The sequence below is a fragment of the Hemicordylus capensis genome, chromosome 2 (assembly GCF_027244095.1).
Source record: "Hemicordylus capensis ecotype Gifberg chromosome 2, rHemCap1.1.pri, whole genome shotgun sequence".
NCBI lineage: Eukaryota > Metazoa > Chordata > Lepidosauria > Squamata > Cordylidae > Hemicordylus > Hemicordylus capensis.
In genome coordinates, this window is record NC_069658.1 from 214,721,992 (window position 1) to 214,734,159 (window position 12,168).

A 12,168-nucleotide genomic window follows, 5' to 3' on the forward strand; every position below is an offset into this window, starting at 1 on the left:
GGCCCTGCCTCTGATTTGTGGATCTTGGGGTTATTCTGGTTGTGGGGTGCGATAAATCCTGCAAGCTTGGATACTACCCATTCTTGGCCTAGATCAGAGGTAGGCAACCTTTCAGAAGTGATGTGCCAGGTCTTCATCTATTCACTCTTAGACTTCACATGCCAGCACTAATACATTTTAAATGTGAAGGACTCCACATATAATTAAACTATTTTAAGTAAAGTTTTTTAAATGCCTAATGAAATTGAAATGCAGATCTTACCAGTCCAGTGTGATCCAGTGCAACTCACTGGTATTTCAGTTGCCTTTCTGTCTTGTATCTAGTGGGAATTGACAACTTTAAAATAAAATGGTGCCCAGTCTAAGCTCGGTTCCTGGGCAAGCAGAATTTCTGAAATTCCCACTAACGTCCATCCTTAGAGAATAGACCTGGAGAAGTGCATTGTGGCCCTTTCTGCACAGAACTGGATCTTGCTCAGCTCAGCGTTTCAGCCTCCCAAGAGTTGGTGTGAGTGCTAGGGGTGTGCATGAACCAGTTTGGAGGCCCTTTTACGGACCTCCGAACCGGTTCGAAGGTTTGGCCGGTTCGATGGCAGGGGGTTACCTTTAAGGAGCAGGGAGGGTGCTCTTCTCCCCACCGCGCTGCCGCCATATTTTCCCTGCTGGTGCTGTGTTTAAAAATAGTCCTGTGGGGTGGCAGCATACCTCCTTGCCACCCTGGTGTGCATGTGCACATCATGCACATGCACCAGGCACTTCTGGTCAGATGTGCACTGGGTGGCAAGGAAGTATACTGCTGCCCCGCAGGACCATTTTTAAACACAGCGCTGGCAGAGGAAATGCAGCTGTGGGGGAGGGGGAGCACCCTCCATGCTGCTCAAAGGTAACCCCCTGCCCTCCAACCAGCCGTTGCCAGTTCCGTGCACTTCCCTAGTGAGTGTTACTCCGTCATTCCACATGCCACGATTTTGACACCTGAACCTTAAGCTGCCGACTGATGTATCCTCTTATTCCTCTGTTCCAAACTGGGCACTAGATGTCGCTAGAGAGCATCTGTTTGGTGACATTCTGCTTAAATGCTGTGCGGCATTTCTCACGCTTTGCAGTTCAGAGGTCTAAAACTTGCATTGGCCCGGAAGGGAGCAATGCAATTCTCAAAAGGGCAGCGTCTAGAGCAGTGCTGCTGGAAGGCAACCCGAGCTCATGCCCCAGTTGCACGTACACAAATGCACTCCAAAACGATTGCATTGACGTGAGAAAAGGGGAAGTGTAGGTGATCCTGAAGCCTGAATGGTGGGGGCCACTTCCCCCACCTTGGTTTCAGAATGAGTAAGTGGGAGGGGCCTTTCCATCAGTGGTGGTTTCACTTAGTCCCGTTCCCCCACCCCCACCCGGTTTTGCTTCTGTGGTGACATCAGAGGTCCCCGGGAGCCATGCTTCAGAAACTTGGATGTGAATTAAAAGTTCGTGAAAGCTGGGGAGTAGCTCTGCTTGCACCCTTTGAAGAAGCTGCATAGCGTCTGGTCTGTCTCACCTACTCAAGGTAGGGGCCCATTGGGCACACATTGTGCACCCCAAGGCTTGATGACTGAAGCATTCTAGAGCTGTGGGAGAGCATGTGGGGTCCTGTAGAACCTCTGGGGTAGGGTCCTCTGTTCTTTTCACAGCCCACCTTAGCATGAAGGGAAGGGTCAGTTCTTGGAGCTGAACTACACCATTAGGTGTAGGAGTTAGGAAACATAGGAACATAGGAAACTGCCATATACTGAGTCAGACCATTGGTCTATCTAGCTGCGTCTTCACAGACTGGCAGCAGCATCTCCAAAGATTGCAGGCAGGAGTCTCTCTCAGCCCTATCTTAGTGATGCCAGGGAGGGAACCTGGAACCTAGATGCTCTTCCCAGAGCGGCTCCATCCCCTGTAAGGGGAATATCTTGCAGTGCTCGCACATCAAGTCTCCCATTCATATGCAACCAGGGCAGACCCTGCTTAGCTATGGGGACAAGTCATGCTTGCTCCCACAAGACCAGCTCTCCTCTCTGGAAAAGGGGCGGCGGATGTGTTTGAGTCAGTGGCACCCCTAGTGATATAGTAATACTCTGTACCATCCACATTAATTTCTAGACTAAATGTTGAGTTTAAAAAATCTGCTTATTATGATTATTGTTCATACTGCAGCAGTTAGTGTCATAGTTGGGCTGGAGAGAGACCAGGTTTCAGATCCTCCATCAGACCTGAAGCTTCCTCGGTTCCTTTTACCAATCACACCCACCCTCTCTTCGCATTGCTTCATGGGGCTGTGAGGGTAAAGCCTGCCCGAAATCTTTGAAAGATCTATGGGGTACAAATAAAGTGATTTGGGTTGTATCCCATGGAAAGTAGCGATGATGAATACTGCCTGGGTCGCTGACATCAGTGGTGATCAGTCATTATGACTGCCTTTCTTTGGGTAGAACCAGTTATAAACAGGAAGTTGGTTAGGTCATGTCGGGTCTGTTCATAGTATTAGCTGCCTTTTTGGCCGATTACCGCCGCCAACGTGTCTGAAGAATGACATCGGCAACAATACTGTGCACACCTCTGCCACGATCCAACTCTCCTGGATTAATTAAAGTCTACCTACCACTTTAGACTACTGATCTGTAGACCTGGAGCCGGATAGTTGGAGTCAGCTTGCTTGGGAACACAGTCCAAAGTGGGTCGTAACTAAAGCTGCGTAGTAGCGTGAAACCAAAAGTCACCCAGTGCTGAAAAGAGCACTGAAAGAAGAGTTTGAGAGGATATGATGCCATTAAGAGGTAAACGGATGGAGTCTGTGCAGGCCACGGGGTGGGACTCAAAGCTCCATAGAAGAGCATGTGCTTTCTGTGCAAAAGGTCCCAGGGACGGACAGATGGCTCAGTGGTAGTAGAGCATCTGCTGTGCTTGCAGAAGACCCCCATGCTCTTTGGCAGCATCTCCAGGTAGGCCTGGGAACGGGTGTAGCTATAATTGGGTGGATGGGTTCAAAGAACCCGGGGGCTCCCCACTCCTGAGGGCCCCTCAGCTCCCCACTCCTGAGGGCCCCTCAGCTCTACCACTCCCCATTTTCTTCATGATCTTCCTCTCCTCAAGGGGCTGCCATGGAGAGGGGCGAACACGGGGCCCCCCTCTCCCCTAGCGATGCCCCCGCCTGGGAAAGACTCCTGCCTGAAACCTTGGACCAATGGTTTGGCTTTGATAAGTCAACAGCCCACGTTTCAGCTCTTAGGGTCTCCAGGTTGGGCTGGGAGGACCCATCTGGAGGACTGGAAGGGCCAAGGAGTTGGTCTTGACTAGGCTGCTGTTGGTTCCAATGTGAGAAACTCTGAGCTGTTGCCAATTGGTAGAGCACCTGTCCTGCATGGGGAAGGCCCCCAGGCCAATCTCTGGCACCTCTGGGTAGAGCTAAGAATGTTCCCTTTCTTCCTGAAGCCCTGGAGAGTTGGCTGCCACAGGGCTGACCTAGATGGGTCAAAAGTCTGATTTGGCATGGCAGCTTCATACAGTCATATTGTAGAATTGGGAGAGACCTTGGAGGTTTGCTAGTCCAATTTAGTGCTGGAAACTACTACAATATCCCTGACAGTTGGCTGTCCAGCCTCTGTTTGGAAAACTTCAGTGAAGGAGAACCCGCCACTGGATGAGGCAGACTGTTCCAGTGGCTCAGTCCACTCGATCTAGTCCTTGGAAACAACAGAGAACAAGTTGTCTTCATCTTCTGTGTGCCAGTCTTATTTTAAGATGGAAGCCGTAGTCTTCTCTGGGTGAAACACAGTCAGAACCTGGTTTCTGAACCTCTCATCATCTCTGTGGTCTTCCTTGGAGCCTGTTCTAATTTATCAATGGCCTCCTTAAAATGCAGTGTGCAGTGTTTGACACAGTATTCCAAGTGAGACCTGGCCAGTGCATAATATTAGGACTAATACTCCTTGTGTAATGCAGCCCATTATTACATTCGCTTAGATCACATTGCTCACTCATCTTCAACTTGTGGACCACTAAGATTCCTTGATCACTTTCACATGTACTGCTGTCAAGCCAGGTCTTTCTCATCCTTTACTTGTGCATTTGATTTTTCTTGCCCAAGTTCTGGACTCTACATTTGTTTCTGAACGTCATCTTGGTGGTTTTGGCCTAATGCTCAAGTTTTGTCCAGATCATTTTGAAACTTCTACAGTGTTATGTCCACCATCACAGATTTGTGCCATCTGCAAATTTGATGATCATTCCCTCCCTCATCCAAGGCAGTTATAAAGGCATTGCACAGTCCAGGATGGAGGCCTGTGGCATGCTATTCAGTGCCTGCCTTCAGGTTTATGTGGAACCATTTAATAAGCACTCAGTTGAGAATGATTGTTCAACCAGCTGTGAATCCACGGAACAGTGTCTTTTACCGTTCAACGAGCTGTGAATCCACCGAACAGCCTGTATTTTATTCTCTTGTCAACAAGGATATCATGGGAAGACTGCTTTGCTGAAATCAAGATATACTAGGTCCATGGCATCCCCATGATCTACTAAACTTGTAAGCCTTTCAAAGAAGGAGATACCATTAGTCTCCTGGTTGGTTTCATTCTTGACAAATGCAGGCTGGCTCCTAGTAACCACCACCACATGCTTTAAGTGCTCAAAGACAGACTTTAGTATCTTTAGCAGGTGAGTTGTGCTCCAAGATAAGTTGGGTCATAACTATATTGTAAACAAAAAGTGGTATGTAAATTAAATAAATATCAGTGCACCAATCCACCATTTTTAAAAGTGGGAGGAGGTAATAGAACATGATCTCTCCCCCCCCTCTCTTTTTTTAATCAAATATGAAGTGGATTCCCACCCCCAGCCCTTTTGAAATCAAATATCTGTCTGTCTGTCTGTCTGTCACATTTATATCCTGCTTTTCCTCCGAGGAGCTCAAAGTGTTGTACATGTTTTTTTAATCCTCACAACAACCCTGTGAGGTAGGCTGAGAGATTAGGCTGAGAGATACATGACTCTCCCAGAGTCACAGTGTGTTTCATGGTTGAATGGGGATTTGAAATTGGGTCTTCCCGGTGTCCTAGTCCAACACTCTAACCACTACAAGTTAGATAGATCTTGGATCTGTGATGACTGAAGACTAAATAGGTTTAGGCAGGTGAAATAGTTTGACAAAGAGGTTTCATTAAAACAAAAAAACAGTATGGAAGAGCGAATCTTTCTCTATGCTAGAATAAGGGGTCTCCTTATGAATTGACAGTCATAACATTGACTGTCAATTCAAACCAGACAAAATAAAATACTACTGCACACAACGTTGAATTCAAAGTACAGCTCTGGGCGTTTAAAAAATGTGGGTGGCCCAAGTGGTGAGGTTTTTAGCAAGCAGTGCTCTTCTTTGGAATTCTAGTACTTTTGAAAAGCGACAGACAACACAGATCTGGATTTCCTCGGCCTTCCTTTCTCCTCTCTGCTGTCAATGAAGAACGCAAGTTCTCTAAACATTACCCCTTCTTATAAACAACCAGGCGCAGAGCAAACAGCCTGTGTGTTGAGCTGCGGAGAGGCTGAGCAAGGGGACGGCTAATTCTTCTTCTTCTTCTTCTTTCCGCTTCTTTGAATATAATAAATCTTCTTTGCCTCTTGCTACTGGTTGGTCCCTGTTTCTTCTGGGTGGGACTTGCCCAATACTCATGAGCTCGGCTTCAGAGACAATAGGGTGACCTACATATTTAATCTTTTCCTTCTGAGGAAATAGCTTGTCTCCCTGCGATCACTCAAGCTGGCTGCTGGTGCATGTTTGATACCCTTATGTGTCAAAGGAAGGTGCTTTATGCTGGGCCAGTGGAACAGCAGCAATTAAAAGTATGTCTGCTTGGAGAAGGTGAATGTCGGTACCAAGATTAATTGGACTTCGAAGCCTGCTGCTGCAGATTTGGCCGGTTAGCTCAGCGTGGTGGCTCTTTTAGGCAGAGTCTTCTTCCCTGCTCTCTTGCCTATCTGTGGTTGGCTATGACACACAGCTGCTTTGTAGACCCTATACGAAAAAAATATGATGAATATTTACATGATGCTTTTCAAAGCGGTTTACATAGATATAAATAGAGACCCTTCTTAGAGGGTCTCCTGCACAACTTCTTGGCTAGACCTTTCCTCCATTACCCATGCCTGCTTCTTTCCTCCTTCAGGTCTCTGCCTCTTTCCCTCATAGAATATTAAGACCTGGGAGGGACCTAGGAGGTCATCTAGCCCAACCCCTTGCTCACTGCAGGAATTGGCTGCAGCATTTGTTTTAAAATTTATTTATTAACGTATTTTTATACCGCCCAAAACTTACGTCTGACAGGTGGCCGCCCATGCTCTACTTGGAAACCTCCAGCAAAGGCGGGCTGTTCCACTGCCCAACAGCTCTTACAATTAGGAAATGCTTCCTATTTTTACATTGATTTAACACATTTGTATACCACCCAAAATGCAAGTCTTCCTAGATGCAGAGCGAACAGCCTTTGTGTTGAACTGCAAAGAGGCTCATCAAGGGGCTGGCTAATTCTTCTTCTTCTTCTTTCTGCTTCTTTTGAATATAATAAATCTGCTTCCTTGTCATTTCAAACCACTGGCTCTAGTCCTGCCCTCAGGAGCAACAGTGAACAAGCCTCCAGCTTCCCCTTCTGTGACAAGCCCTTCAATATTTGAAGACTGCTCTCCTGTCTGTCTGTCTGTCTTAGTTCTCTCTTTTGCAGGCTAAACATAAGCTCCCTGTTTCTAGGGCCAAACTCCACGTTATGTAAAGAGTTTGTCCCCTTTTCAGTGTGAAGCATTTAAAAGTTGAGCCACTGCCCTTTATGTTTTGGAATCCAGTTGCAACACACTGTTATGACAAATATTTATACAGCACTTTTCAACAAATCTTGCTTCATGAACCTTTGGGAGTTCTTTGAGAGTGTCAACAAGTGTGTGGATCAAGGTGATCCAGTTGACATAGTATACCTGGACTTCCAAAAAGTTTTCGACAAAGTTCCTCATCAATGACTCCTGAGGAAACTTAGCGGTCATGGGATAAGGGGACAAGTACATGTGTGGATTGCTAACTAGTTGAAAGACAGGAAACAGAGGGTAGGTATAAATGGAGAGTTTTCACAATGGAGGGATGTAAGAAGTGGGGTCCCCCAGGGATTTGTACTGGGACTGATGCTTATTAATTTATTCATAAATGATCTAGAAGTAGGGGTAAGCAGCGAGGTGGCCAGATTTGCAGATGATACCAAACTCTTTCGGGTAGTGAAATCCAAAACGGATTGTGAGGAGCTCCAAAAGGATCTCTCCAAACTGGGGGAGTGGGCGACAAAGTGGCAAATGTGGTTCAGTGTTGACAAGTGTAAAGTCATGCACATTGGGATGAATAACCCAACTTCAAGTATACGCTGATGGGATCTGAGCTGTTGGTGACTGACCAGGAGAGGGATCTTGGGGTCATGGCGGACAGCTCCTTGAAAGTGTCAACTCAATGTGCAGCAGCTGTGAAAAGGGCTAATTCCATGCTAGGGATCATTAGGAAGGGGACTGAAAATAAAACTGCTAATATAATGCCTTATACAAAACGATGGTGCGGCCATACCTGGAGTAAATTCTGGTCACCACATCTGAAAAAGGACATTGTAGAACTGGAAAAGGTGCAGAAGAGGGCAACCCAGATGATCAGGGGCTTAGAGCACCTTTCTTATGATGCAAGACTACAACACCTGGGGCTATTTAGTTTAGAAAAAAAGACGACTGTGGGGAGACATGATAAGAGGTCTATAAAATCATGCATGGTGTGGACAAAGTGGATAGAGAGAAATTCTTCTCCTTCTCACATCACACTAGAACCAGGGGTCATCCCATGAAACTGATTGCCAGGAAATTTAGGACCAACAAACGGAAGTACTTTTTCACACAACACATCATCAACTTGTGGAATTCTCTGCCACAAGATGTGATGACCGCCAACTACCTGGATGGCTTGAAGAAGGGTTTGGATAACTTTATGGAGGAGAGGTCTATCAGCAGCTACTAGCTGGAGGGCTAAAGGTCACCTCCAGCCTCAAAGGCAGGCTGCTTCTGAGTACCAGTTGCAGGGGAGTAACAGCAGGAGAAAGAGGGCGTGCCCTCACCTCTTGCCTGTGGCTTCCAGTGGCATCTGGTGGGACACTGTGTGAAACAGGATGCTGGACTAGATGGGCCTTGGGCCTGATCCAGCAGGGCTGTTCTTAAGTGTTCAAAGTGGTTTATGTAGAAACGCAATAAAGAAAATGGTTCCTTGTCCACAAAGGGCTCTCTATCAAAACATAAGGTACTAGGCACCGGCAACAAACTGAAGAGATGCTGTGCTTGGGCTAGATAGGGACAGCTGCTATTCCTCTGCTGAATATTAGAATCGCCACTTTAAAAAGTGCCTCTTTGCTCAGTTAGCAGGGGTGGTTGTTGATTGATTGATTAAGTGCTGTCAAGTTCGTGTCAACTCTTAGCGACCACATAGATAGATTCTCTCCAGGATGATCTGTCTTCAACTTAGCCTTTATGGTCTCTCAGTGGTGCATTCACTGTTGTTACTAATGGTTTACTAATAATTATAATGGTTTACTAATGGTTGTTACTAATGGTTTATATGCCATTTTCTAGCAAAACAAGTTCTCAAAGTGGCTTACATAACAAAGGAAATGAATTGAAATGATGTTATCTGTCCCAATGGGGCTCACAATCTAAAACCAAACAATCTAAAACCAAACAAGTAACTAATCAGCCTACTTTCCTTTCACTGTCTCTACAACTGGAATGAATGTGGTTCAAAGCGAGGTCCTCAAGTTAGATCTCTTGCACCTCAAATGGTCATGCGTCCGCCATCTTGGAATGGGGTGGATGACATCATCACAGACTACACCATTGGGGCATCCCAAACTATGGACTGAGGTGTCCCTGTGTGTCACTCACTGCAACTGTACCCAATTTGGTGTAAATGGGTTAGACAGTCCACAAATTAGCCAGCTTGCACCTCAGATGGTCATGTGACCACCATCTTGGATTGGGGTGGATGACATCATCACAAACTACGCCATTGAGGTGTCCCTAAAACCGTACCCTGATTTGGTTTAGACGGATGGACACACACACAGAATGCTGGGTGATCTCATAGGCCTACTGGAAAGCCAGGAGTGATTCTTCCCTGCCTTTGCAGGGAAGAGCTACTCCTGGCTGGCGCTGCAAACACAGCACCAGCCTTAGTTTAGTTCCCGAAGGGGCTGCACGGCCCCCACTCGGGAGCTAAACTACTGCCCCCGTGTCTGACATTAGACGTGGGGGGCGTGTCGGGGCTGCTCTCGCAGCCCCTGATTGGTCATCAGCCCAGGTTCTTTGAACCCGTTGGCCCAATGGTGGCTCCGCCCCTGAATGGCACCCTGCTGTCTGCGTAGGCATTGCGGTGTCACGATGCAGGAAGTGTGGAAGCACACTTCCGAGATGCGTTCTGACCCCGTTGTAGGGTTTGGTCTGGAAAGCGCCCAGAAGTCGAAATTGACTTGACGGCACACTTTACCTTTATAGCTTATACAGACTTCAGGCGTGCATACTTGTGTTATGTGGTTCCCTTCGTGTTGTCCCAGAGACATGCCAGTGTAGCAGGTGTGGCCAGCCCCGGGGAAGGGGGAGGATACAGCCCCTCACCCCTAGCCCCTCCCAGCTAGTAAGCACTTCAGCTGGGTATGGGAGGGCGACAAGGGTGAGGGTAGGGCACCATAGCATCCCCCAGACCTCAGTGGCCTAGAGAAATTTGCTCCCCTTTTGTTCATAGCCTGACATGCTTTGGCACAAATGCACTTGTTTGTTTTATTTTATTTTTAATTTTAATTTATATACCACCTGACTCCAAAGGCTCTGGGCAGTTTACAAAAATAAACATGACAAAAACGGAATAAAACCAACTATTAAACAATTAAAATTTTAACCATTCAAGATTACCACAATTAAACATTTAAACAGCAATTAAAATGTAAAACAATCAGAGATTACTAAAAGCCTGGCTAAAGTGTGCCTTAAGGGCTCTTTTAAAGGCTGGTAAAGATGTTAAGACACAAATGTCTATACAGAGCACATTCCACAGCCCAGGAGAGACTATAGAGAAGGCCTAAGGATATGAACGAATAGATTTTTGTGATTCAATTCGAGTTTGAATTTATTTTGGGCTGATTCGAGCTTTGAACTGGGTCAATTCAATTCAAATTTGAATACATTTGGCCGACTTCTTAAAGACTGTCTGGAGGCACCAAAGCAGGTAGGATGGCAGGGCCGCCCAACCAACAAAGGAAATGGGCAAAGGGGTGAATTTTTAGGAATATTCACGTGTGGATTCTCAGTTGTGAAATGAGGGGTTCCCTATGAGAATCAACACATAAAAATTCCTAAAAATTTACCCCTGGCAGTCATGGCAGAAGCTTGGAGAGAACAAAATGGAGATCGCTGGGAACAAAATGGAGGCTCGAATTGCCGAATTGAGTTGAGCTTGAATCAAAGGTGATTTGATTCGAGCTCGAATCTGGTAAGCATCCTTCAAGGGTGATTCGATTCAAGGTCAAATCACTCGAATTGCCCAGATTTGAGTCAAATCAATTCAGCCACAAATTGATTTGCACTTCCCTAATATGCACTTGCTCTGAGCCACATTCATATTTGAGCACGGCTTGAGCCTGCACATAGATGAAAAATTGTTCGTTGGAGCAGTAGCACTGCCATGTTTGTGTCAATCACCTGTACCTCTATACTTCAGATACTTCTGTCTTGCAAAGGTTGTGGAAGGAGCAGGATGACAAACATTTGTAACTTCCTGTAAGTGATGGAAATGAGCAAAGGTGGTTTTGCAAGGTGCCAAAGGAGGAAGGAGAACTTCCTTCAGGATTCATTTTGGATTGCCTTTGCAAGTGAACTACTGGGGAAGTCTGGTTTGTTTCACATCTCAGCTGTGTTGAGTGAGCAAAACAGGAAGGGAACTTGGATATTTACCAGAACGGAAGGGCCCTCTTGTAGAGCTAGGGGATGAGGTCATAGCACAGTGGTAGAGCATCTGCTTGCATACGGAAAGGCTCAGGTTCAGTCCCTGGCAGCATCTCCAGATAGGGCTGGGAAAGGCCCCTGCCTGAAACCTTGGAACAGGGGTGCCCTTGGGCCCAGAACCATAGGCGGGACTTGGGGGGGCAGGCAGGGCACGTGCCCTATGCGCCACTGAGGTGGGGGCACCATGCCAGTTCCTGCCACCCCCACCCCATTGCCCACCTGCCCAGCCCCAGGGCCCCTCAGCCACTTGCCCCCAGCTCTGGCCTAGGATTGGTGAGGCCTAGATCGGAGCAGCCTGCAAACTGCAGAGCTCTTCTCTCCCCACCTCTCAGCTGATCGGCGGGTGGGCAGGGCTTCCAGAGAGGCCTCCCAGTAGGCCTCCCTGAAGCCTGAACTCGCAGGCCTCAGCAAGCCAGGAAGGAGGCTGGCAGAGCTCCCTGCAGCAGACCAGACCATCCAGCACAGCTTTTGCAAGGTAGGCTGTGAATTCCTTTTTGTGGTTACCCCACCCCCCCTCCACAATATAGGGATCTGCTTGCCATAGGGCTTTGATATGGGGGGTAGGGCGAGACTGAAAAGTCTCTGAATATTTAATTTAAAACAGACTGAAAAATGTGCTGGCTTTAAAAACAAAAACTATCTAAGGCCTGTAAGTGGCTTGTTTCATGTCGGAAAATTACAAACACTTCTGGAACAAATATTTATTTATTTATGCATTTATTCATTCATTCATTCATTCATAAATGCACTTATGTTCAAGTTGTTTTGCAACCCAGAAGGTCTGAGTGAGAACTGTGAAGCATGTGTTATGCTTTTATTTTATTTTATTTTTCTTGTGTGTGAACTGCTCTCCAATAACTTGCAGGGACTTCAAGGTAAATCTGGCCAACATGTGAATGCAGCACCTCCATTCCAGAGGAGATGTGTGTTAAAGGGCTTTAAAAGCCCCGTGTGAAAAACCTCCTGGAATCAAACTTTACTGAATTTGTTCAGAATTCTGAGAAAACAAACATAGGCTCACCCTGCATGGTTGAAAGTCTCCTTTGCTAATCTGCAGCGAGGGGGCCATTTCAATAATTAGCGTTGCTAGTGTGT

The 12,168-nt window shown here is 46.7% G+C and overlaps 1 protein-coding gene across 4 annotated transcripts in view; it reads left to right on the top strand.

The window, feature by feature from the left end:
• The first annotated feature begins 1,424 nt into the window (after positions 1–1,424).
• GNA15 (G protein subunit alpha 15) overlaps positions 1,425–12,168 on the top strand; it is a 45,971-nt gene continuing 35,227 nt past the window's right edge. The window contains exon 1 of one of the 4 annotated variants that reach the window (XM_053303462.1): positions 1,425–1,543. The gene's annotated coding sequence lies outside the window, so the exon portion shown is untranslated. Of the gene's footprint in view, positions 1,544–10,831; positions 10,849–11,410; positions 11,549–12,168 lie in introns of those variants that run through there. The other 3 variants (XM_053303465.1, XM_053303461.1, XM_053303467.1) reach the window with 3 other exon arrangements.